Source organism: Ochlerotatus camptorhynchus, unplaced genomic scaffold, assembly GCF_037179485.1.
Source record: "Ochlerotatus camptorhynchus isolate MF236.1 unplaced genomic scaffold, CSIRO-AGI_Acam_v1.1 ptg000087l, whole genome shotgun sequence".
Taxonomy (NCBI): Eukaryota; Metazoa; Arthropoda; class Insecta; order Diptera; family Culicidae; genus Ochlerotatus; species Ochlerotatus camptorhynchus.
The window spans coordinates 759,282-787,169 of record NW_027040577.1 but is presented as its reverse complement, the minus strand read 5'-3'; the positions used below and the strand labels follow the sequence as shown (position 1 = coordinate 787,169).

Here is a 27,888-nt window from a genome sequence, read left to right as displayed (position 1 = left end):
TGTAGATTGGCCTATATGAAAAGTGACGCGATAATTTTGCTCAGAAACCTGTATCCTCGAGTTCCACGAGGCTCACAGTAAGGGCGCTTGCATCCAGTGCAATCGTGTGATACCGGGTTGCACAGAAACCAAATATTGAAGACATGAAGAAGCACCAGAACAAGACGGTGGGCAGCGGAGCCTCCACATCTCAATCCTCCGATGGACCGAATGCTTCCGCCAGCATGACGGCGACGGCAACGACAACCACGTCCAACACATCATCGGCTGGTTTCAACTTCCAAAAGAGTAATTGGATTTCTCCAGGGCAAGACCCGACCAGGATTAGTCCGGTGAGTACATGTTTAGTTTATTCTTTTTTTTTTATAATCGAAAAAAGTGCAGGAACTCAGCGATGAATAAATTTACATCATTGTGAAAAACCCAGTGGCGTCGCGTAACCTCACTTTTTACCTGTGCACCAGCTTTAAAAACATGATATCTAGCAATAATTTCACTCAAATCGATTGCAAAATGCACAGAATCTCCTAGTTTTACTGATATTTATCGATTGCAAGTATTATTTAGAGATTTGTGAACGTTTTGAGAGTTGGTGCACAGGTAGATTGACGTTAAGGTGACGCCACTGGAAAAACCTAAATAATCTGCCGGAATCTGCCGAAAATTTTACCCAGTCTAGGATTAGTACCAATAGGCTGAAAGAATCCAATCTACTTTTCTCGTATTCGGATTTTTTTCCGGGAAAAACATGAGACAACGTGACTGCACTTTTTACGATATATGAGTAAATAGAGCACAAATTTAGGTTGATCTTATTGGCAGGGCAGTAAACCGGTTGCCTTCGAACAACAGTTACAACACTGGTTATCCCATATCAGTCCCACATGGAAAAAGTAGGCATTGAGAAAAAATTGAGGAATCCTAAACTGCTCATTCTTTTTGTATAAGATATGAAGGATCTTTTCGGCTTTAAAAAAAAAACACGAAGAGTTACGACGATCGACTAAAAAGTCAGAAGTGAACTCTTTATTTAATTGCAATTATGAACTATGCATAAAATGCTAACCTAAGCAGCAGCTACTCGTTGAAAACAGCTCACATGTCGATCGCCTCGATTTAGTGCAGCGTCACCGTATCGCGGGTGCTCGGTTGTTCAGTGTGTCGAATTGGGAGCATCGGGTTATAACTACTCCTAGAGCTGTGACGAAGTCGTGATCGGTCATTAAAAATATCGATATCGGTTCGATATCGTATTTTGATTTTCGATATCGAGTCCGATATCCAATAATAATTTTAAAAAATACACTTTAAAAGTACTCTGTTGCTTTCCGGCGTTTATTTTGCATTTTTTAAACCAGAAGCATCAAAATTATGGAGAAAAATTATTCGATTACCTCTTTCAGGATCGAGAGTGCTTCGAGACTCACTCAAAATTCGCCCTGTTTTTGAAAACAAACGCTCTGATGGCACCGAGGTTGCAATCCTTGGCAAAAGCTTCAGTAGCCACCTGGTATTAAAATGGAAATCTGTTCTGCTGCTGCTCCCAGTACTGAAAAATGTCACTCGTCATTGATTCGATTCTACTCCTCATATACATATACCGTAAAACGGGGTAACATTGATAGTTTTTTAAAGTTTATTCTAAATATTTTTTACGGCAATGAATGTTTTTCAAATTTTATATTTTCAAAACAAGTACCGAGGTTCCTAAAGTTCATTCGTTAGTAATATGTTTATCGAAAATTATTGCACTTGCACTATTTGTTTAGTCTAGTGACCGTACATCAATATTTTGATTTGGGGTTACTTTGATAATGCTCGATGAATATAGAAAATCATGAGTGAATCTCAAACAATTTAGTTCAAGAAATATGAAACTTTGAACGAGTATATAATCGGAAAACATTATAAGCAATAAGAAGTAAACATTGAACTTGTGATGGCTATTTTTGAAACACATTTCATAAATGATTGCTTCAGTGCTTTTTCAAACAGACGAAAAACAAGAAAATTGTTTTTTAATATGTTTGAAAAATATGTAGCACATACTATGTAAAAACTCTATACAATATCAAAGGTAATACCCTAAGCTAAAATGTAGAACCACTGTTTCTAATTCGGAAAAAGTGCAGCGAGTAAATTTAATCATTATATTATACTATCATTGTTACCCGCATTATCAAAGATACCCCGTTTTACGGTACATGTCAATTTCCTTGCGAATGGAGTCTGGCGTTCGCATTGTTACCCTTCAGTTGTTGTAACGTTGAGCCATGATTTCTCTTAACAAGGATGCTTGGATATTTCTTCAGACCGATGATTGGCTTCATAGCAGTGATGCAATTGTTCAGGCAGTTTATGATAGGCAGCCCCCGACTTACTGTCACATAATCTTGACCGCTCAAATCTTCAGTCACTTCATTAAGGGGCTGTAGTAGCTTGACGACTTCCTCCAGATTTCTTTAAACCAATTTAACCATATCTGAGGATCTTGGTCCGACCTAATGATCTGTATGAAGTTGTACAGCTCTAGAAACCGTTTAACCATGATAAACTCCGAGTTCGATCTGGTAGGCACAAATGAAGTATTGGTGTTCTTTTAGCATCATCTTCAATCTGTAGCTTGTGCAGTTTATCTGTTGCAATTGTTGATCTCCAAAAAAAGGCAACTATCTTCTTTACTTTATCTATCAGTTCTGATAGAGCGTTTGTAGTTTCAATGAATTTTTTTTTTGCAACGATGCCCTTGTCAGTGATATTGCAAATTTTCTTTTGGATTGAAAATACACTCAACTCTCTAAACTAAATATTGAAGGGGTCATCGAGTAAGGGAGGATATCGAGTTAGGAAGGTAAATTTAGGAAATCTGTTTGGGTAAAGTGGTCGAAGTAACATCAAGTAACTATCAAGTTAGGGAGAATATTGAGTTAGAGGGAGATCGAATAAGAGAGAGTTGACTGAATATGCTTTAAATGTTAAATACATATTTAATTTGTGTATGGTAAATTACATTGCTGGTACTCAACTTGTACTTTTGATTGCATGTACTAATGCATGATTCATTTACTGAATAATTTATTTAATATCGAGGCTAACAGTTGATCTATTAACATCATTTCACCGCAACACCATGCGAACTTGCGACTCATTTGAGCGATTAAGGAAGAACATCTTGCGTTGAGTGTTTGCTAAAATTAGATGGAAAAGATTGCTTAATTGGAAAAAATATAAATATGACTCACTTATGTTATGATTTCTGCTCGATTTGGCTAGTATACGCACAATGGATTTGTTAAAAAGAGTACTTCTATTAAAAAACAATAAACGCGGGAATGTGAATCTCAAATATAGATGCCTGTTTTGCACTGCCGTGCACAGGGTGGGGCAAGGTGGGGCAATTGCCCCACCTTTTATAAATAAGATTTTTTTTTTCCACATTTTCAAAGTTATGATAAAAAATATCTAGATTTCTTGATAACTTGATTTGAAGGTAAAATTTGAAACTATCTCTTAGCTTCTCAGGGTCAGATGGACCCCTTTCTAAGCCCCTAGTTGCTGGTCAAGCCACGGCAACCGTCTGGGGTGGGCGTAACATGTGCCTCTTTTGATGATAGTTGTGGTTAAGGGTCGTTGCAATGGAGTCGCCTGGAAAAACTTCAACTTACCTTTTTCTCTGATTACTGGATGAGACAACAAAGCGGATTATTTGAACAATGAGAACAATAGGAATACAAAACAATCAAAGAACTTTCAAATAATTAATTAAATCTAAATTTTAGGTTGAACTTTACATTTTATTTCAGAAGTTTTATTCAGAGTGCAGTGAGAAAATCAAAAAGGGGTTTTAGTCTAGGGTTTTAGTACTTGCGCATTTTATTTCACCGGTGAGCTTACGTTGCGGCCGTGATGCACTCGTTGGTCGACATAAGATGAATGGGCTCACGTGGCAGCCATCGGTAGGGTGTCCATCGACGAACGCAGCTGTGCAGGGCTTCGACGGGGGGGATTCCATATGCGGCGTCAAATTGGCCTATTTGTAACGGAGGCCAGCAGCGTTTCAATTCACTTTAGCCCGGGGAGTGGTTCCAGGTGCGCGCACAAACTACCGCGAGTGTCTAACGGTAAGTCGAGTGAGGTTTTCAGCTTATGGGACGGTCTTCACAAATGTCCAACGGTTCGCTAATGTTCAAATGGCGTTTTACTGTGCCAATCACTGACCGTCCATGCACTCGCGTCGTACCGGTACGAATTTGTTCGAAACCGTGGACCGCATAACATTAAACACCACACTATGACCTCACTCGACGGATCGACCAGCCCTTGGCGAGCGTGTGGTGACACCAGTCGATCACTTTCTTGATCCTTAGGATCGGAATTTTAATTAACTGTTTCGAAACGCAGTCACGTGTAACTTGTGACAAGCCGCGACGTCACTCCTCCGGGCAAACACACTATCTAAGACCTCGTGCTTTTGTCCCCAGAATCCTTATATAGGTTTTCGGGAACGGATACAATAATAGAAGCCCATACACAATGCTGTATACGTGGCATCTCGGTGTCTCCTCTTCGATGACGGTTTGACAGCAACAAACAATTTTATTTTCATAGGTTGGTATTGCGAACATTCAAAATTTAAATTTAAATTTTATAGTAAATGCTAAATTCCCTAATCCTATATTTTAATTCGATTTTAATACAAACTGTAAACAAAAATAGTAACAAAACCAATTAACTAATGCAAAATATATACAAAACCGCAAAATACCAACCTAGGGCTACTAGACATAAAACATTCGTCTCTCAAACACAACGTGGAGTATATACAGACAAATATTTTATACCTAGACATTTACTGACAATTTTTATTATTTACAATATATACATTTTTGTCAATGCTAAGTGCCCCAGTAATCAGAGGACGATTGTAACCGTGAAAGCGTTGGTTACAAATTGAAACCCTTTTATTGCATCAATTCCTTTGAGATGGTGCCTGAAAATTGCACCACAAAGGTGCATGAAGGGACAAACTTCAATTAAATTTTTTGGTCAAAAAATTGCACCACATTGGTGAATACAAAAAAATTCTGGAGTAATTTTTTTTTCAGGGTTGCTCATGGAGGGTTAAAATCAAAGGGTAGATTTAAAGTTAAAAAAATTCACCTTAGTGGTGGTGGTAAATCGAAACAAAAGCTTTTTATTGAATATTTCTGGTGCAACAATATCATCAAGGTGGTGCATGTAGGGACTAATCAAGATGAATAACTCTAGTTCTAAAATTGAATCGCGCTTAAAATTTGGAGGTGCACACTTAACTGAAAATTTCTGGTGGAAAGTTCGCAACACTGTAGTGAATATAAAAGCAAGGTTTATTAATTTTTCTGGTGCATAATTTGCATCGTTCTGATGAATACAAGGTTCATTGAAAATTTATGGTGGAAAATTTGCACCATTCTGCATGAAGAGGCAACGCCTGAAAATTGCACCACAAAGGTGCATGGTGAAACAAACTTCACTGACAATTTTTAATGCACCGTTCTAGTGAATGGAGGACCATGCTCTATTGAAAATTTCTGGTGCGAAATTTGCATCGCTTTGATAAATGAAATGAACAGAAAATTTCTGGCAATGAAGGCACAAGCTTTATTTAAAATTAAGCTAAATTTAAAATTTCTTATGGAAAATCTGCACCGTTCTGGTGAACGGATGGGCAAGCTTTTCGGAAGATTTTTGGTCTTATATTTGCTGAATAGAGAAACAAATTTTAATAATAATTTCTGGTGTAAAATTTGCACCATTCTGATGATTAGAGGGAAGCTGCTTTGCTGAAAATTTATGATGAAAAATATGAAAATAAGGGCAAGCTTTATTTGAAAATGTCTGGTGGAAAATGGAAAAGGGAAAAATCAGAAGATTGGTCAATTCAAATTTTCTGGTGTATGATTTGCAACATTCTGCTGCATGGAGGGGCAAGCTGAATTAAAATTCCTGATCTAAAAATTGCACAGTTCTGGTGAATGGAGGAGCAAGTTTTATTGAACATTTCTGGTAGAAAAACTACAACGTTTTGGTGAATGGACAGACAAATTAATCTTGATTTCCGAGAAGAACGTAAAGGGTATTGAATTCTGAGGACAGTTTGGAATTCTGAGGATTCCGAAAAGAATACCGAGGGAATCCAATTTTGAATGAAATTCCAAAGGGATGTTGAGGAAAATTTCAAGAGAATTCCGAAGATAACTTCAAGCTCATTCTGGGAAGAATTTCTGGAGAATACAGAGGAAATTCTTCTGAAACTTTAGGGGAATTTCAGTTCCAAAGTGTTCTGAGGAAAAAAATGTTCTAAAATATTCTGAGAAGAACCTCAAAGATATTGAATTCTTAGGACAGTTCCAAAATATTTCTGGGGAAAATTCCAAGAAAATTCTACGGATAATTTCTAGTGCATCCTGCGGATAGTTCCAAGATAATTTCGAAAAGAATACCGAGAAAATCAAATTTTGAGTGAAATTCCAAAGGGATTTTAAACAAAATTTCAAGCGAATTCCGAGGATAATTTCTAGCTCATTTCGGGAAAAAATTCTGAAACTCTAAAGGAATTTGAGTTCCAAGATGTTCTAAGAAAAAATCATAAACATAATTGAATGAACTTTTGAGAAGAATATCAAAAGAGCTCTTAGGAGAGTTCTAAAAAAATCCGCGAAGAACCTCAAGGATATTGAATTCTGAGGAGAGTTCCAAAGGATTTCTGGGAAGTATTCCAAGAAAACTCTGCGCATAATTTCTAGTGAATTCTGCAGATAGTTCCAACATAATACCGAAAAGAATACCATTAAATTAAATTTTGAGTGAAATTCTAAAGGGATTTTGAGGAAAACATCAAGAGAATACCGTTAATTTCTAGCTCATTCCGAGAATAATTTCTTGATAATACTGAGGAAAATTTTTCTGAAACTCCAAGGGAATTTTAGTTCCAAGGTGTTCTGAGTAAAAGTCAAGAAGAGTTCTAAAAATAATTCCAGAGGACTTCTGAGAAGAATTTCAAAAAAGCTCATAGAGTTCTAAAAATTTCGAAAAGAAGCTCAAGGAATTATGAGGATGTACTTTTTTGCAACTGTACAAAGTCTAAATACAGCTTTTGGATTTCCTAATTGAAAAGTGGGTATTAGTTTTCCATTGATCTTTGGTCTATTGTTGTGTTACTAAAAATTCGTCAAAGAATCTTCTCTGAAAATTTAAAGTCATTTGTTACCGTGGTTGAAAAGTTACAGCTGTTTATGTGCGTTGCAATAAATTCAGATTTGTCCTCTATGTTCGGCATTATTTTCTGTCATCCCGACTGGTGGAACTTTGGGACAGGGTTGACATGCTCAATCCTTCGCACAAGTCGTCATTCCGTTAACAATCATGTACTCGCTTGTCAAAATAGTTTTGTGCGCGTTTGTTCCAGTCGTTACATATTTGTTAAACCTCTTTAATGATCGTATTAGCCTTGGTATTAAGGACAAAATTTGAAAAAATTAGAACTACAATTTTCGCTGAAAATGACCAAGTTCAACGTACTTGCAACGGTAATAGTTAAGTGTAACTACAACAGCATATAAGGGCTTACAAAACCTTGAAATAGTCAAAAATAAACTGTAACGATACCTTCAAAATATACAAAAACGTACCGCACAAAATTTCAAAAAGGTAACTGCATAAAAGATGATACAGTACCTTGAAGAATATATTTTCTTTGGTTTATAATTTTAACCTGTAAAGAAGAGCATACCGCAAAACATTATTACAACGATTCCAACAGGGTTCAGAAATTGGAAGAAAGCGACCGAGATGCTGGGCAAACACAATCGCAGTGATACCCATGTTGGTAGTATGGACGCGTGGAAGATTTTCAAAATCAGGAAGGGTATCGATGAAGAACTGGACCACAAAAAAAAGAGGTATGATTTCAGCTAGTAAGGCAAAGCGGCTACAAAATCGCTATATAATGGAACGTTTCATCGATATTATGCACACACTTTGCAAAGTGTGAAGGAGCAGAAAGTGTGCCACCCAGTTGGTGGCTAACTAAGATCCTGTGCTGGAAAACACTTGGCGGAAGGTGCCAAAAATTACCAGTATACAAGTAACCGTATTCAAAATGACATGATTACATCGTTGCACAATGTAATGTTGCGGAACATTGCGAAATCCTTGCGATGAAAACCAGTGGTAATCTTTGCAGATGAGACGAGCAGTTGGCGATTGTCATCAGGTATATTGATAATGATCGACCGACGGAAACAATCGTGGGTGTGAGACGGGTGTTGAAAACAGACGCGACGACCATCTTTGATACTATTGCTGAGGTCCTGACAGCGATGCAGATTTCTTGGGATCAGATGTTGGCTGTATATTTTGACGGTGCCAGCCCAATGGCTGGCAGCACTGCTGGAGTACAAGCCAAGTGCAAGGACGGAAACAGCAATATACTTTTATGAAGAGCTTTGAGTGTGTTGGTTTATTTTCTTATGACAGATACGCGTATTTCGTCTACTACTTGCAGACTTCATCAGTACCAAGTACTCAACACCACTGATCAAGATTGGATTGATCAAGAGCAATATACTTTTATTTTTCACTGCTATGCGCACTGTTTGAACCTTGTACTTGTTGACGCAGTGTGCATGCGAAAGGAGAATGCGATTCTTATTGGTCATTCATGTCGGTTTGTCGGTGCTATCATCACCCTCTGAAGTGACTTCAGCTCAATCTAACTACCATGGCAACAGCATTGCAGCAAATGTATCATTTATGTTAAAGCCCTACTATTGCAACCATTTGACGAACTGATCATCATCGACATTATCGATGGGATTGAATTGCCAATTCCATTGGTTGTCTAAAAGCAGTTTCCATTGAAGAAGATTAACCACCACCGGAGTAAAAAATAAATTAAATTTGCTAAATTGAACAGTAGGGAAACAGTGACATCACCATCTCCCACGCACTTTGGAGTACTCCCCATCCCCAGATTTAATGCACCATAGAAAAAAATAAATTGCCCCTCCTTCACAAGATTCCTGTGCACGCTAGTGCTGTTTTGACAGATCAACATGGTAGCTGAGCATCCAGCAACATTTTCTGGGTTGCTGTATTATTCAGTATGAACTGCTTTTGCTGGAATCAGTTCAGCAATCCATATTGCTGAAACTTGATTCATATTTTTGGTGTGTAGGATTACTAATTTTCACTTCGGATCCCCCTGAGTTGCCTCAGTGTTTGCTGATAACACAGATTTCTCCTAACGCTTCCAAAACTCGACTTTTAATATTCCCACATAAGCCCAGAGCTTCTTTTTTGAAACCTAGTAGTAGTCACTGTGAACGGGGTTTCAATTTCCTGGTCAAAAAATATTATAGTTCCAGTTGAAAATCGAAAAACCCCACACGCGACAATCGATTTTACTCTCGTTCTGTACGTTAAACATAACGTCGGACATAGTGCGCTGTATTCACACAATGATGCGCTATACAGCGCACTATGTCCGACGTTATGTTTAACGTTCAGAAAGAGAGTAAAATCGAATGTCGCGTGTGGGGCTTTCCGATGTCCAACTTGACCGACAATATATAAAATGTTTGTATCCTCTTATAAATTAAATCCAAACTCTGCCTGAAGAATAAATTTCTAATATTTAAACAAGTTTTTAGAACGGGCATGCTTTATGCTGTGCCAATATGGTCTAGCTGTTGCAATACCAGGAAAAAAGCACTTCAAATAATTCAGATCAAAGTTCTGAAGATGCCTCCCTGGTACAGTACTACCGAGGTATATAGCATTTCGAATGTTGTGACTTTAGAACAAATGTCCAACAAAATAATTAATTATTTCAGGCAGAAATCGTTAATTCCATTTACATTTAGATAACATTTAGTTTTAAGTTTTAAGATGGCAATGTTTATACTGACATGCAGAACATGACAACCTTTTTAAAATACTAAATTGCTATGGCAGAAACAATGTAAACACACTTAGATATATATCATAATAATGAAGGCTGGTAAGTTCCTGTAGGCTGAAGGACTTAGATAAAAATGAAATTTCATTTGACACATGATCTTCAATAACTTTTTTGCAAGGCGTCTGCTTATTAGTTGACTTTTACATTTTATGAATGATCAGTAATAGAAATTTGCCAAAAGGCATAAGGGGATTTCTATCCGTGTAATATTCCCTTCTTCATATACGGTAATGACCCGGAAAAACCCATATTCTTGTTTTCGTTCAAACCGTATTTTCCATACAAAAAAAAAAAAATTTTGTATAAAAAATACGTTTCGAACGAAAACAAGAATATGGGTGTACTGGAAAAGCGCATAGAACAAATTTTCAAAAAAGGGACTGGCACCGCGACTGGTGCCGTTAAAGTGGAGGAAGGACTTCAAAAGGTGTATTCTGATTTTTTGTTATTTATGAATTTTTAAGTTTTGTGCGTTTTGGTATTGAAGTGTATTCAATTCACCCCTCACAGGATTTCCTTTCGAATTATATGAATGGGGCGGGGCGGAAAGTATCGTTTGTACAGAATATGTAAAAAAGGAGGGACTTCGAGCGATTGAAGTAAATTTTCTCACAAATTTGATTTTATTGGCTTTCTGGGGACTGAATATACACCCAAAGCGAATTATTCCCACGTCTCTCAAATTCTTTATGGATTTTTAACACTTCCTACCAGCGTGTTCTGGAAAATGGTCGGACGATGATTAATCTCACCAATACATTCGGGCTTACACAATTCCACACCTTCTATAGAGACCAGGTTGAGCCTTGATTGCTAGCTGCTTGCGGGAACTGATGACCTTGACAATGTCCAAATAATACTCTTAACAAATTTATGGTGGTGCTGAAAAGGACCGTTTTGTAGTGATGGTTGAGTAATGCTGAGCTGGGTACGACGAGCTACTGATTCCGATCCTAGCCTAGCGGTGGGACTTCTTCCTCCTTCTCTATGGTTGCTCGTATGAGCTCTGCAGCTCGCTGCTTGCAGGCAGCCTTTCGTTGTTGTTGTTGTTGAAAGCACTCCTGCTGCTGCTGCTGCAGCGTGGCAGCTGCACGCCGAAAGCACTGCTACTGCTGCCACTAATTTCGACGACCGAACACCGACACACAGTGGTCGTTGGGAGCGTGTGGTTCTGAGTATGGCGATGAATGTGTGCAAAATATTACGCAATTCCATCCTCCCTATTCGCACGCGTCCGAGGATCGGAGGCGAATGCCATTTTGACTTGTTTCGTCTACTTACTACTTTCTGACGACTGTGCTGGGGAAGCAGCATATGCATGTAGGTAATTGGTGGATTTGTTAGTTAATTCGACGCTTTTGGACAATGCTGGACATTTACCAGTTTTTCAAGAGTTTCTTGTTGAAAATCAACATTCAGTAGCATTGTTATCGATGCGTAGCCATATTTCTGATCGATTGGTGATAAAATTATTGAAATTGGACCAGGGGCAACTGAGTTATTAACGTTCAAAATCTTTCTTAATTTGTTACATGTTTCATTTTCGGTTTTCACAAAGTGTACCCCCAGTGTAGTCCTACGTCAAAAGTTTTATCTATCGAGAAGCATGTTCAAGCTCAACCTATCACTCCCGTCGCAGACGTGGCATTCAAACCAGTCGACTCTCTCGAGAATTTGGACCGCCTGGAAGCTGAACTGAAGGATGAAAGCAGTATGAATCATCATGTTTTAAAACTAAGCACCATTTGTGGAACTACCGGAAATCAGATGGAGTGGACTGCGCATATCGTCTGATTGACTATATGGCAACTCGGGAAATTGTTAACATGTGTTCCTGGACGGGGCTCGCACGAGATAATACAGAACTCACTGGAAATCAACCAAGTGGATCGAACGAGTTGGAAGCGGGTACATCCAAGATTCCACTTAAATTCTATGCAAAGTTCCGGGAACTCTTCTTCAGGGTGGTCAGATTGGCGGATCAAGATTTCTCGGAAGCATCGTGTGAAAAGTTTTTGAAGGGTGTGATGAAGAACAGCAAGCAGCAATTAACGTCAAAAGTCACGTCTGCCCATAAGAACCGACCGAAGAACCTGAAGTACGGAGCCAAAAAGGATGACGACAACAACAACGTTAACAATAAAGAATGATTTCGATTTTTTTTCCTTATATCAATGGTACTGATTTCATTCAATGAATTTTATTTCTTAACTTTAACTAATCAATCAATAATCAATAAACAGTATCCAGGAATGGGATAAACACTGTGACCGCTGTGTCATCAGTTGGGACAACTACCATTTTACCCTTAATATCACACAAATCATAACCACCCATTTTCTTGTTTTCGTTCGAACCGTATTTTCCATACAAAAAAACTGTCTGTCTGTCTGTCTGACCCTTATAGCCTCGGAAACTACTGAACCGATCGGCGTGCAAATTTGTCTGCTGGGGTTTTTGGGGCTGAGAAAGGTTCTTATGATGGTTTGAGATCCCTCCCCCTTCTGTAACGCATGACATCGTCCATTCTCCATTTGAATTAGCTCCACTGACTAGACCGCTTTCAATAATGTTCTCGGATCGCGTGGCAAGACATCCGATAGCCGACTATTCAAAATTGAAAGAAGCTCCTTCAATGCAGACTAGCAAATGTTGTTTTTAACTGCCCAGGACTGAAGATCTGTATAAAGGCGCAGGTTGGCGAATGTTTCATCTTCCGGTTCGGATTTATCAAACTTTTCCTCATTATCAGGAATTTTCCAGCGTTGCGATGTTTCCTTAAGCGGTGATGATGATTCAAAACGGTGGGGGTGGTAGACTGTCTGGAGCTGCCTCCGTGACATCCGCAGGAAATACTGGAGAACTTGTTTCTTGGCTGGAGCTACTTGCAGAAGGTTCCAGCTTAAGCACTTTATTATCCAGAAGTGGGCTCATGTTCACTATTTTGTAGAAATTCTTCAATACATTTCGCTTGTAAGTGCCAGAAGTCTTAATTATTTTCCATGAATCCACGTTGAAAAAATTTTTACAGACGAGGGTTGTTAACAATTTTTGACAAGTTGGAACTGAATACTTTATCACTGTTTTAAAATAGATGTTTCACAGCCAACTAGTTTTATTGTGATTGCTTATAAATCAATATTAGGATTGATTGCTGGGTTTTATAAGAGCAATTCAAATTGGGGTTTTCAGACCCTTCAAAGCAATCATAAAACCTTTCATAAATAAGAATAGCATTAGCTTCAGCTGGTTTTAGAAAAGGTTTTATCATGGTTTTAAAGATAGTTATAAGTGTTTTTTAAGGCTTACATTTTGTGGAATTGCGTATGACCATCATAAAACTATAGGAAATGGTTGTTGCTGTAATAAAACAATTATAAAATTTAAATAAAACCAACCAGCTCTAGATTTGTAACTTGGGCAGAGCCAGTTATACGTCACGCTAATTTCAAATTGAAACCTTTTTTTTAGTCAGGATCTAGCCTGACCATCTGCTATATAACATGATGAACTAGCCTACGGCTAAAAATCATGGTGATAAAGGAAAAAAAACCGGCACCGCTAAATGATCTATTTGACTTTTACTTTGATTCTAAAAGCATCGTGATTTATGTTATCTGGATCAACCGGAAAGAAAGCACTGTCTGTCTGTTTCTTCTTCACCAGATCTTACGCGAAAAGTTAAAGTAACGTCAACAATGTGGTTACGTATGAATGATAAGGAGTGAAAATCTTTCCTGTATCATAGCTAAGTCATCTCCCTCGAACTTGACACGCTACCATTTCCAACTACCGACTGTCATTGAATAAATTTCCCAATCAATTTCATGGTGAACTATTTCAGCTACGAAATGATTGACGAAATGAAATTGCCAAATATTGTAGGATTTGCAATATGAGTGCTCCTAACATTCGTGTCAACGTATTTGTACACATCTGGAATTTCCACTATATTACAGATGAAAAAGAAGCACTCTATCAGACTAAACGTTGCAGATGACACTCAGTGTGCTTTGTCAATGCACAGCTCCAAAGGCTAAGGCTAAGGTGCTAACATTTTCTGGAGAGGTAACGGTGGTGAACATTTTTTGGAAAGGGGTACATACATAGGACGAAAAAACTGCTTTAACCTGTGTTTCAATCCATGGGATTAAAATTTGCATCAACGTTGAAATGAGCTGACCATCAATCGATGCAAGAAAAGCTGTGATTTACAATCAAAATGATTCAAACAAATTGGAGACTTGAAAACCAAACTGGTTGAAAACCCATTCTTTAAAGAGGATTTTAGCAGAAGCTGTAAACATGCAATTATCAAAGCGTTTGTATGTAAATTCAATAAATTAATGTTAACATGGGTGTAAGCTCCTGGAGAAATAATCTTCCATTTGCCAACGCTATTTTCGTAAAGCTTTGACCTTTTTCTCCTTTGCGCAAAACCAACAACTCCACTTACCTCTTCAGCAAACCGGAAAAGATCAGGACAATAAATCTCGGCCAAAACAGCCATCGTCCTCAAAAGAATGTTGTTACCGCCGCCACTGTTCGCTGCTCTCTTTCTGCTCAATAAACTTCGTTTGCTTTTAACTAAATCAATTCAAAGTGGCCGAAGCATCCCAATCTGCCGTTTTCTGCACTTCTCATTGTCGTTATGGAGGCAAATTCGTATACCTACATTTTCCCGACATTCCTCCCGTTGCCAATAGAAATATATAAACCTAATAATCCGATATGATGATGATCATTTTAATAAAACAACAATCGGAATAAATTCCTGGTCAATATAGAACGTGAGTGGAATAATAATAAAATCCGTAGAAGAGGAAAATTCCCCGACCGTGATCTCGTTCCCAGAGTGGCCGCTGCTCATTGGACCGATATAAATATTCCGCAATACATCTCCGGCGCTTTCCGCCATCAAGCTCGCCGCACGCTCATACCGCAACTTGTCTTCCAATAACAACCAAAAGAAGGGGGGGGTGAAAGGATTCATTTGAGCACACAGAGGACAGGACCACCAGCCGACGCGGTTAAAATAGGGAAGAAAAGATGCTGCTATCAGCGTCAAACCACGTCGCCGCCATGCAAGGGAAAGGGAGAGAGAAAAAATGATGATTATTATCCTCGGCAGCCCATCTCAACGAGCGACTGTGCTGCTGTAGGGAGAGTTACGGCGGTGGAAATGAATGATGAAAATATTCGCTTATTCTCTCAATCCTGGTGCACGGCCGCCATCATCATCTAATCCCCACAGGCGACGCGACCGGATAACGAGAAGAAGGGTAAATTGCAGTGCCTACATCCCAAATTTCCCATCCCCTTCCCAGTCCCTAATCTTATGCTCTCTCTCCTCTCGCTCCCTCCGCCACTGTGTGTTGGGTGCGTGGAGTTCTAGCGAGTGTCTGGAGCAAAGAAATCAAATGAAGCTGATAAATTTGGCAATTTATTATGGCTGAGAGGAAAGATTCAATTAGGAATTCAGCGGGAATGGATGGCATGCTAGGTGCGGGGAGATAAAACGATATCTGCTTGGAATATGACTGTAAAATGAATTGCTTCTGGATGATTATAATTAAGATAATTCAAAAATAAGTGATGGTTTTGAAATGCGTAAATTTGAGCTGCAGTACCGTTCATTTTATGATTTAAAATCATTTCCTCGTTTTGAGAGACCAATCATTGAAATAGGTGGAACAACCAAACGTAGGCAATAGCTTCATATGTAAATTATTCAAGAATCAAAACAAATCCACGCACTTTTTTGACTTTAAATGATTTGTATTTCTTGTATTTATGTGGTTTATATGTATCACTTATCAAGTGACACAGGTGCTTCTTATCCACTTTAGTTCTTTTGAATTTCGATTATTATTAGTTACAGTTCCTAGCCATATCAGGCCTGTTTAAAAAAATGGTGGGATTGGTTTGTTTTAAATTGGAAAAGGGAAACTACTTATAACTACTATTTACAACTACAACTATTATATACACCTTACCTATTATATACACATTGCTTATCAAATCATTTTCTGATACATTAATTTTTTGTGCAAATTTAGTCTTAATTTCGTAAATTCTAAAATCTATTTTGGTAATGCCTGCCTCTTCGTGTAAATTTGTTATTCTAGTGTCGAAAGGACGATCAAGAACCATCCTCAGCACTCTATTCTGAGCGACCTGGATTTTGTTCATGTGAGTCTGTGCACATGATTCCCACACCGGAGCTGCGTAAAGGATCGCCGGTGCTATGATTTGTTTGTAGACAGCCAGTTTGTTTACCCCTGAGAATCGGGTACTACTGTTTTCTCCACATGCGAACGGAAGAGGAGCTTTTCATCGAACAACATCCCGAGACCACTCAACCCTTGTGCCATCCATGATTACAGTATAAGATGGAGCCGGTTTCAGTTTCGGCGATTGCCGATGGAGGAACACGATTGCTTGTGTTTTGAAGGCATTGATTTTGTTTTTCCACGTGGTGGCATAATAAGCAAAGGCGTTAAGGCATCGTTGAAGTTTGTTCGTTATTTCACGAGGGATCCTTCCTTTGACGGATATTGCGGTATCATCTGCGAACAGGAAAAACACGCAACCGTCACCGAGGGGAGAAATGTCGGAAGTGTTAATGCTGTATAGGAAGGGGCCCAGCAGACTGCCTTGCGGGACTCCTTCTGGGATGGAAAAGGTGTTCGAAAGACAACCATTTATCGATACCTTAAATGACCTTTGCTGACGGTAGTTACGGGTGATTTTAACCAGATGTAATGGGAAGTTGAAGTTAGAAAGCTTGTACACAAGTCCGTCATGCCAAACATTGTCAAACGCCTTTTCAACGTCTAGCAAGGCCATGTCTGTGGACTTGGATACAGCTTTGTTACTTCGGATGTTATTCATCACCCATACTAGCTGGGGATTGATGGAGTGCTCCTTTCTGAACCCGAATTGTTGCGGAAGGAGAATATTGTTTTCCTCGACAAATTTGAGCAAACGATTGAGAATGAGTTTCTCGAACAATTTGCTCAGCGCTGAAAGGAGGCTGATTGGTCTGTAGCTTGAAGGCAATGTTGGATCCTTACCGGGCTTGCGGATTGGTATGATTTTTGCTACTTTCTAGATACTTGGAAAGTAGTGCAGTTCCAAGCATTTGTTTGAGATAGCGGTTAGAAGAGACTGCACTTTCATGCTGAGGCTCTTCAAGATCAAGTTGAATATAGCGTCAAACACAGGAGCCTTCATGTTCTTGGTGCATTTCAGTGCTGAGAAAATCTGTTGAACTGTAATCATATCCGCCGGAAGCACGACACAAGGGGAGGCATCTAGGTTTTGAACGCATTGCGCAACCTGATCTTCAAGCGGACTTTGGATAGTCAAGACAAGCAAATGCGATGAAGCGACATGCTCGTCGATCGCATTTGCTTTCTCCTGTGGGGTAATTAAAAGCCGATCGTCATCATTTTCGACTTTGAGAGGTGGAACTGGTTTGGGATGAGTTTTCAGGTCCTTGGCTACCTTCCAGAATGGCCTAGAGTGGTCGTCCAGATTCTGGACAACACGCCCGAAACTTTCATTTCGGAGTGAGTCCATTCTGGAAGCAATCTGCCTGTTCAAATCGGCCATTTCCCCTTTTTTTGCCCAGATCTCCAGTCCTCTGAAACTGGCGTCTACGAACATTTCTCAACCGAATCAGTATTTTGGTGTGGGAATCAATAGCAACAAACTTACCCCTCACAGGAACTTGTCGAACGTATGCCTCGTTAGCCATGGATTTGGCCTGTTGGAGTCCTTCCAACGCCCGGTCTATGTCATCTACGGTGTCGAGCGGTGGATTTTCATCGATGTTGCTTTTTTTTTTTTTGTAATTACTTTATTTGTACAGGCTCAATCGAATAAACTTTACAGAGCCGAGTTATCCTTTGCGTTATACATTGTTACTGTCTTATATTTAAAGTTAAAGGAACTGGACCGAGTACTCGCGGTCGTCTCGAGGTTAGTGGAGATTTACAATTTTTTGGATGGGAAAAGGGAAGAAGGAGGTTTTAAATGTGGTTTACGATATAACTATTTAATTAATCCTAAAGCATGAAATTATTTCTATTCATCTTGAAAACAAACATTGAAAAAAAAAACCCCCCAGACGTACAAAACACAAACTAAACACAAGGTTAATCAAACTTACAATCTAAGGTTAATATCCTTAAAGTAAACATATATGAGTTTCATAAACTCCAGATCGCGTCTAGCCAAAATATCCCGAACTGGAACATTAGGTTGTCTACCTCGAGCCCGAAGGGAATCATAAAAATGTGATCTGACTCCATGATATTCCGCACAAGACCAAAGGATGTGATCAGCGTCCTGGTAACCTTGTCCACATTCACAGAGATTGCTGTCTCCCAACCCCACACGGAACAAGTGAGCGTTTAGACAATAGTGATTGGACATGAGACGAGACATCACGCGTATGAAGTCTCGACTCAAGTCTAACCCTTTGAACCATGCAAACTTCGACACCTTAGGGATAATTGAATGTAGCCATCGTCCCAAGCTCCCTTCACTCCATTGATGTTGCCAGCTAACGAGCGACTGCTGACGATAAATAGAGAAAAATTCACTATAGGCGATCTGTCGATCATAAATGTCGCCTTCCATAGCGCCCACCTTCGCAAGTGAATCCGCCTTCTCATTGCCCAAAATGAGCAATGCGAAGGGACCCACGCGAAGGTGATGATGAAAGAGCGCACGGATAAAGTACTAAGCAGTTCTCGTATTTTCAAGAGAAAATACGAGAAGTGCTTTACCGGCCTAATGGAACGGATAGCCTCGACAGAACTGAGACTATCCGTAAAAATAAAGTAGTGGTCTGGAAGAAGTGAAGCAATAGTTTCCAAAGTGTAGTGAATTGCTGCCAGTTCAGCCACATACACAGAACAAGGAGCTTCAAGTTTTCGAGAGGCGCTATGAAATTCATTAAATACACCAAAACCAGCGGACTCCTCTATTAGAGATCCATCTGTGAAAAACGTTCTTGCAGAATCAACATGGCCAAACTTTGCAGCGTATAATGACGGAGCAATCATAGAACGATGATGCTCTGGAATTCCGCGGATTTCCTGCGTCATAGATAAATCAAAATTCACTGAATTGCCGAAATCGGAGAATATTACACGATTGGGAATATTTCTTGAAGGGCTGACATCCTGTGTTAAATATAGGTAGTACAAAGTCATAAAACATGTTTGAGGATTTAGCTCCAGAAGCTTCTCAAAGTTTTCGATCACCAGTGGGTTCATTACTTCGCAACGGGTGAGGAGCCTCAGAGATAACTCTGAAAAACGGACGGATAGTGGCAACATGCCCGCCAGCACTTCGAGACTCATAGTATGAGTCGAGTGCATGCATCCTAACGCGATACGAAGACAGCGATACTGGATCCGTTCCAGCTTGATGATGTGCGTTTTAGCTGCCGACTGGAAGCAAAAACTACCGTACTCTAAAACCGATAAAATCGTTGTCCGGTACAACGTCAGAAGATCTTGTGGATGGGCTCCCCACCACGTTCCAGTAATTGATCGAAGGAAATTGATCCTTAGTTGGCATTTTCGTCTCAGATACTCAATGTGGGATCTCCAGGTGCATTTGGAATCGAACCAGACCCCGAGATATTTAAAAGACATGGAATGAGTGATCGGTTTACCCAAAAGTTGAAGCTTTGGTTGTGCTGGGCTATGCTTCCTAGAAAAAACGACCAACTCAGTTTTCTCCGTGGAGAATTCGATACCTAGCTGAATAGCCCAAGTAGACAAATTGTCTAAGGTATCCTGTAAGGGTCCTTGCAGGTCAACCTCTTTTGGCCCTGTGATAGACACTACGCCATCATCTGCAAGTTGTCTCAACGTGCAATTGTCACTAAGACAATTGTCAATTTCTCTAACGTAGAAATTGTACAAAAGGGGGCTTAAACATGAGCCTTGGGGGAGACCCATGTAGCTAAATCGAAAAGCTGTAGAGTTTCCATGAGAAAAGCTCATATGTTTTTCTGACAGCAAATTGTACAAAAAATTATTAATTAATGGAGACAATCCACAAATGTGGAGTTTCTCTGAAAGAACTTCAACGGATACTGAATCAAAAGCCCCCTTGATATCCAAGAACACAGAAGCCATTTGCTCTTTCTTAGCAAAAGCTAACTGAATTTCTGAGGAAAGCAACGCGAGACAGTCGTTCGTTCCCTTACCCCTACGGAAACCAAATTGAGTATCTGAAAGAAGGTGGTTCGTCTCAACCCATTTGTCGAGGCGAAAAAGGATCATTTTCTCCATCAATTTCCGAATACACGACAGCATCGCGATGGGCCGATACGAATTGTGATCCGACGCGGGTTTATCAGGCTTTTTAATGGCTATCACCCTCACTTGTCTCCAATCGTCGGGAACAATATTGAGCTCCAAGAACTGATTGTACAAGTTCAACATGCGCCTCTTAGCGACGTCTGGGAGGTTTTTCAGCAAGTTGAACTTGATTCTATCAGATCCCGGGGCAGAATTGCCACACGAAAGGAGAGCGAGTGAAAGTTCGACCATTGAAAAAGGCTGACTGATTTCGTCTACCGAATTCGCGGTTTCGCGAGGAGTCAACTGCGACGGCACGGAATCCGGACACACTTTTCGCGCGAATTTAAGAATCCATTGATCCGAGCATTCCTCGCTTTCGTTGTTAGTGGACCGGTTACGCATTCTTCGCGCCGTACTCCAAAGCGTATTCATAGACGTTTCGCGCGACAATCCGTCTACAAACTGCCGCCAGTAACCCCGTTTTTTGGCCTTGATGAGGCTCTTGAGTTCGCGTTCAAGAGATGTGTATGCGTCGAAATGCTCGCGTGTTCCGCGTTTCCGAAAAAGTTTAAACGCGTCGGACTTTTTACGGTAAACCTCCGTGCATTGTTGATCCCACCAGAGCGATGGTGTTTTCTTACGAATAGACGATCGCGGCACCGGTCGTGTTTGAGCTTGAAGTGCGCTGTCGACGATGAGATTAGAGAGGAAATTATATTCCTCCAACGGCGGATGCTCTTCCACTGACGATACTGTATCGTCTATCGCGGATTGGAACTTAGTCCAATCGATGTTACGGGTTAGATCATACGCGACGTTAACGGATTCTGACGAGTTGAACCCACTGGCAATCGAAATTTTGATCGGCAAATGATCACTACCGTGCGGATCCTGGATTACATGCCAAGTGCAATCCAACGATAGTGAATTGGAGCAAAAGGTGAGGTCTAATCTGCTACCATTCGAGGATGGACCAGCCAAACGTGTTACTTCTCCATTGTTAAGGATTGTCATGTTGAAGTTGTCGCAGAGATCATAAATCAAAGTAGAACGGTTATCATCGTACAGTTCCCCCCAGCCTGTACCGTGGGAGTTAAAATCTCCCATGATCAACCATGGAGCGGGAAGTACCGCACATATGTCGAAAAGTTGTTTGCGATTAACAGAGACTCTAGGAGCAATATATACAGAAGCAATACAAAGGCTCTTACCTTTAATGGTAGCCTGACATGCGACAACTTCAATACCGGGGAATTCGGGAAGATTCACTCTATAGAAGGAATGGCACTTTTTGATCCCCAAAAGTACCCCTCCTCCACGTGAATCCTCACGATCCAATCGAATAATGTTAAAATCGTAAAAAGGGAGATCAATTTCTGAAGAGAGCCATGTTTCACAGAGGGCAAATGCATCGCAACTATTGTTATGGACTAAATACTTGAACGAATCTAATTTCGGAATAAGACTTCGACAATTCCACTGTAGAACAGTGATCAAATCCCCGACCTCGTTTGGAAAATTATCCATCGAAGGAGATGATAGCTGCAAGAAGGGGCCATTTTGAAGTCAATTGCTTCAAGAAGGATTTCACAGTCGGAAGCAATGTGAGGACAATGCTTTTCAGAGGATCAGAAATGTTGAGGTATTTGAGAATACCGTCCACAATGTCATCAAATGAGAACAGCCCAGATAAAGAAGGGGTTTCTGTTCTTAAAATTGGGGCATCAGGGGTTTTGGATGTCCCCGGAAGAGGTGGAAAATCCTGGGTATAGTCAGTTCTGCGGAATCCAGGAGGAGTAGAAGTCTCCTTTTTTCCACCACTCCTTGATTTGGGCAAGCTGATTTGGGGTTCTTGATCTGCAACTTTCCGCGAACGGATGCGTTTTCGTTTCCGGGCAGAACCTTCCGGAAAACTGAAAGAAACTCCCTCCTCAGCCAAGTCAGAGCCAGACTCGTCATCTGACAAAAGAGCGAAGGGATTTGTCTCGTTGGTCGATGGCTTGGCTGACTTAAGCATTTCTGCAAAAGACCGCCTGGAACGTTCCTTAAGGGAGCGTTTCATTTTGTCCCCGAGCTGTTTGTACGCCGGGCACGACGAGAGAGCATGAGGAGGAGTTCCGTTGCAGTACACGCATTTTGGTGCAGTAGCTGCGCAGGCGCCATCCTCATGCTTCTCCCCGCATTTGGAGCAGCGTGCCTTGTTGCCGCAGTGGGAGGCCGTATGTCCCAACCGCTTACAATGCTGGCAGTTCATGACCCGAGGTACAAACAACCGCACAGGAAGACGAAGTTTTCCCAGCTCGATGTATTGAGGAAGGGCAGATCCAGAAAAGGTCACCCGAAACGAGTCTGTGGGGGTAAAACTCTTTTTACCCTCGCTGAGCGATACTGACTTCATTCTATGAACGGCCAGTATCTTTACCGGAGGAACCAAGGGGTTCTTGAATCGGCCAACCGCTTGCTTCTCCAGTATCTCGGGGTTCAGACTCGCCTCAGTGACCACGCCTTCGATCTCCACATCAGAGGCTGGAATGTACACCCTATATTCCAGTGTGAAAAATTGGGAAACAGCAATTTCATTGGCCTGTTTCAGGTTAGCGACGGTCACACGAAGTTTGTTGTGCCTAACCTTCGTTATTTCGGTCACGGCAGAGAATCGCTTTGTCAGATCATCAGATATCTGAACAACATTCAAGGGTTTGTTTTTGGGCTAAAAATAGACAACCCATGGGCCAGTCGAGTCATTCGGGTAGGCCCGCAATCTGGTGCTTTTCTCAGCCTGCCCATCGACAGACTGAGACGACGAACCAGGGATGACATCATCATTCTTCTGAGATGAATGGTCATCCATGTCGTCTTCTGACAAAACATCCATTTTGTTCAACTAGTGGGAGCGCAAAACGCTCTCCCACTGAACGCACAGACACAATACACAGAAAACACTACAAACACAGAAATACAAAATGAAAATTTAACTAATGGGGGAGTAAAAGAAACAAGAAAAAAACAAAAACTTATCTGATTATCCTATACTACTACCACCGAGCGTTATATGTGTAGGCGTTTACACAGATGGCTGGGAAGCGACGCGCAGCGTGGATGACCTTCGCTGTGGTGCACTTGATCGAGGCGCGGCACTCAGCGCACACAGGCGCACGATGAATGATGAACGATATAGATGTAGAAACGGGTGCTCACACTCGATGATGATGATACGTGAGCGGGTATGCGTAAGCGCGTATGCGTGACCACGCAACGATGATGCCCAAATTTTTTTTGCGAATTTCCAATAGCACGGATTAATCTTTCCGAAAATGACACTTTCTACTAAAAAAACTCACTTTTCGATCAATTTACCGGGAACTATGCCAGGAGTCACTTAGTGAGAAAAAAACTGATAAATTATATCAAGCGAATACCGAAAAAACTTCAAAAACAACGGAGCGCGAAACAAGTCGACCGTACTTCTTGCTAGGACGCAGTGGGATGATCGATGTTGCTGTCCACCATTCGTCCGTACTGCACCCAGTTGACATTGTGGTAGTCTTTACGCAGGCAGCTTCTAGCAGAAACCATGTTAACACCGACTTCAGTCACCACCGGTTGGTGGTCGGAGCTGAGATCGTTGTGCGCCTCCGGATTGGATAGTCCGATGTTTGAAAGGAAAAAGTCCAGGGTGGAGGGATTTCCCGCCGGAGAGATGAAATTTGGTTCGTCTGGAAATTGCACATTGTACAGTCCATGTTGTGCAAGGTCGAATAATAGACATCCGTTCCGGTTGCTCTGGTAGTTCCGCCAAGCTTCATGGCGGGCGTTCAGGTCGCCCCCAACGATGAATCGGGAGCTAGTACGGGTGATGGCGGTCAGGTCCTTCTTGAATTGGATTCCTAATCCGTTGCTTGCGGTACACTGGCGTGGGCAGTAAACAGCGATAAACCGGACGTTTCCAGTTGGTGATTCCACCTCCACACTAACGGCCTCGATGATAGAAGTGCGGATGTGGGGCAGAGTGCAGAACTTGATTCCCTTTCTGACGATGACCGCTACACTCCCCCCTGGAGCTGGTGTGATCAAGCCGGATAATGTTATGGTTAGGCAACCAGAAGCTGTCGCCGGACTTAATATGGGTCTCGGTTAGAAGGCCCACGTCGATGCTGTGCTTGCGGAGGAAGTCGGCAAGCTCAATCTGTTTTGCTTTTACAGAGCAAACGTTCCAGGTAGCGATGGTTAGTGGTTTAGACACCATACTGGATGATGAACTTACTGAGCACTTGGATCAATTTATCCGCTGAGAACAGATCGGGATTATTTGGTTGAGCTGTTGGTTGTCTCCAGAATCCAGGGGGGATGGAGAGCTTTGTCCAGCAGAAGAACCAGATGTTTCTTGAGGGGGACCGGATAACACCCGTGAATTCGCTTGTCCATCAAGAGGCGGAAAGTCTTCCACCCTGAAAGCCGGATCTTTATCCTTCGTCCTGGTTGATTGTTGGTGGACGTCTGTTTTCGGATGCGATTTAAATCCTCGCGTTTAGGGCAATGCTTGTCGGATCCTTGGTGAGCACCACACCACCACAGTTGGCGCATTTGGACGCCACAGCTTTATCCTCAGCACATTCGGAGGTTGCATGGTGAACGGGGTGGGCCAGTTACCTTCGATGGACAAGCTCAGCTGCGATTCCAGCCTCGGACATCGATGGTGATAAAGTTGCTGTGAGGTGGAACACGGTGTTGTGCTGAAGAATCCAGGGTTGTTCTGTCTTTCAAACACCAATTACGTAACTCGCGACCGGTTAATTAATTAACTACACTTTATTTGAGTGAACATGCAAACAATTTAATTTAAAACACTACATATATTCAGCACTACATATAAAACTTAAATTAACACGAATTAAAATTCCTCCGTGGGTCTCCGCGCGTGCGATTCGGTGACTTGGTTGAGGTGGACTGGTCGCAGCTTCCGAAGATCGCCGTAGGTAGTCCGGTGCTTCGTTGATGCGATGATTTCCTCCGTTGATATCTGAGAGTGGGTGATATTCTCACCGCTCTTATCACTAGTCATCCTTATCACTCCTACAGCAATCGATGACGATGATGGTGATGATGACGATGATGGTGATGATGACGATGATGATGGCTTCGCTCTCTCCAGAGTGAGTGTTCCTGCGTGTGCTGAGAAAACTGATTCGATCGTGCAGGGCTAGATCGACATATCGGTGTGTGGTTCTTGTGCTGCTTTGGTGCTAGTCGCGTGGGGATGCCATAGTTGTAGTCGGATGGGTCACACTCCTCGACATTCTCACCCACCCTGAAATTCGCTGAATTTCTGAAAGTAAAAGGCAGATCCTCTTCGACTGGATGGGATGGGGAAGGGAATGTGGATCTATGTCACTGAGGCTGTTTTGTTCGGCTTCGCTCTGTCATCTTCATCAGGAAGCGGCAGGATACAAAGCTTTTCGACCGGTCTTTTTAAAAAACCTGTGGCAGTTTTTAGGGTCACAACTCTGACCACACCGTCCTTACCAGGGTGGACTTCACAAATTCTTCTTATTTTCCATTTCGTGGGGGGTTGGTTATCGTCCTTTATGACTACCAACTTGCCTACATCGACTGGAACTGCTGGCTGCCATCGTTTAGTCCGAGCTTGAAGCTGGCAGAGGTATTCCCTGCGCCATCTCTTCCAAAAGTCTTGCAGTCTCCTTTGCGTTAGTTGTAGGGAATCCAGACGGTTAACTGGCAGCTCTGCTAAACTGGGTTCAGGGATCGACTGAAGGGATGAGCCGATCAGAAAATGTGCGGGTGTTAACGGCTCGAGGTCATTGGGGTCATCGGAAAGAGGCGTGAGAGGGCGGGAGTTGAGGCAAGCTTCGACTTGAGTTAGCAGCGTATTGAAGTCCTCCGGGGCTACTGGTGTCTCGCCAATCAAACTCAGCAAGTGGTATTTAGTTGAGCGGACGGCTGCCTCCCACAAACCTCCGAAATGAGGAGCGCTCGGCGGATTAAAATGCCACTGAATACCATCCTTGGCGCATTCCTTGGATACAGTGTCATTATGGTCGTGGCTCTTCAACAGTTTTAGCAATTCTTGCAATTCGTTGCGCGCCGACGAAATTAGTACCGTTGTCTGAGTAAATATCTGTACATAGACCTCTCCGGGACACGAACCGTCGTAAAGCCTGTAGGAATCGGTCAGTTGACAAATCTGACACGAGTTCCAATGTATGGCCTTTGTGCAGAGGCATATGAATATAGCAACATATGCTCTAACTGCGGTGCGTTGAGGACCAGGCCGTAGATAAACTGGACCAAAGTAATCAACGCCAGTGGAAGAAAAAGGACGGGATACGGTGACTCGTGCAGCTGGTAAATCACCCATTAATTGTTGAACGGTCAATGGTTTTGAGCGAACGCATTTCAGGCACTTATGAACGATGTTCCTGACAACGCTTCTTCCACCCAACGGCCAAAATCTAAGTCGAATTACGCTTAACATCAGCTGAGGTCCCGCATGAAGTAGACGCTCGTGGTAGTGTTGCAGCAATAACCGGGTGAAATGATGTCGTGCTGGAAGAACGACAGGATGTTTAGTTTGTTCCGATTCCATAGAATGCTTCAGTCGTCCTCCTAGCTTGAGCAGTTGATCCTCGGAAAGAAACGGGTTAAACCAACGTAATAGTGAATCCCTCGGGACCATGTTTTCCTTTGTGAGAGCCTCCAACTCCTTGCCGAAGATTTCCTTCTGCACTAGACCAAGCAATGTATTTTCTGACTCCGTGAGCTCGGCGGTGGAAAGGAAAGCTGTGTTATTCCGTTGGTTAGACGGTGTTCGAAGTAGTTTCATCAAACGAAGCCAGTATGCGGTGTGACGAACGAGATCGGAGTATGACGAAAATTTACGGATGTACTCATGGTTGAACTCTGCGAGTGTGGAAACGCATCCTGCGATTACCGTTCGACGTTTTTCTTCTTCAACCTCTCCTGTTGATTGTATCTCCGGTGATCTAGGCCATTGGGCTGAGTTCTCCTCCAGCCAGGTAGGTCCTCGCCACCAGAATTGGTTTTCCAGGATGTCTTGTGGAGGAATTCCCCGGGAAATCAAGTCTGCTGGATTTTGGATCCCAGGAACATGAAACCATCGACCACCCTCAGTGATATTTTGGATTTTGGCCGCCCTGTTGGCGACAAAAGTGGTCCAGGTCATTGGGGGAGCCTCAATCCAACGTAAAACGCACGTAGAATCCGTCCAGAAATAGCAATCAGCATCAATCCTAATCGATTCTCGAACCTTGAGCTCCCAGAAGTGCTCCACAGAGCTCCAGTCTAGGAATACTCTGACATTTCAACATAGCAACCTTTGATTTAGACGAAAGAAGTCGAACCTTCACCTCTCCGCCGGCATTAGTGCTCCGAAGATACAGACAGGCGCCATATGCCTTCTCCGAGGCGTCGGAGAAACAGTGAATTTCGACTGCTACTGTTTCTGGGATGAGAACACAGTGTTCGATGTGGAGTTGATTGAGAAGAGGTAGTTGCTCGTGGAATTTACGCCACGCC

The 27,888-nt window shown here is 41.7% G+C and overlaps 1 protein-coding gene and 1 pseudogene across 1 annotated transcript in view; both read left to right on the top strand.

Moving 5' to 3' along the window:
• Positions 1-27,888, top strand: part of Ptp99A (Protein tyrosine phosphatase 99A) — a 482,762-nt gene that overhangs the window by 172,186 nt on the left and 282,688 nt on the right. The window lies entirely within an intron of this gene.
• Positions 144-12,153, top strand: LOC135698491 (uncharacterized; annotated as a pseudogene).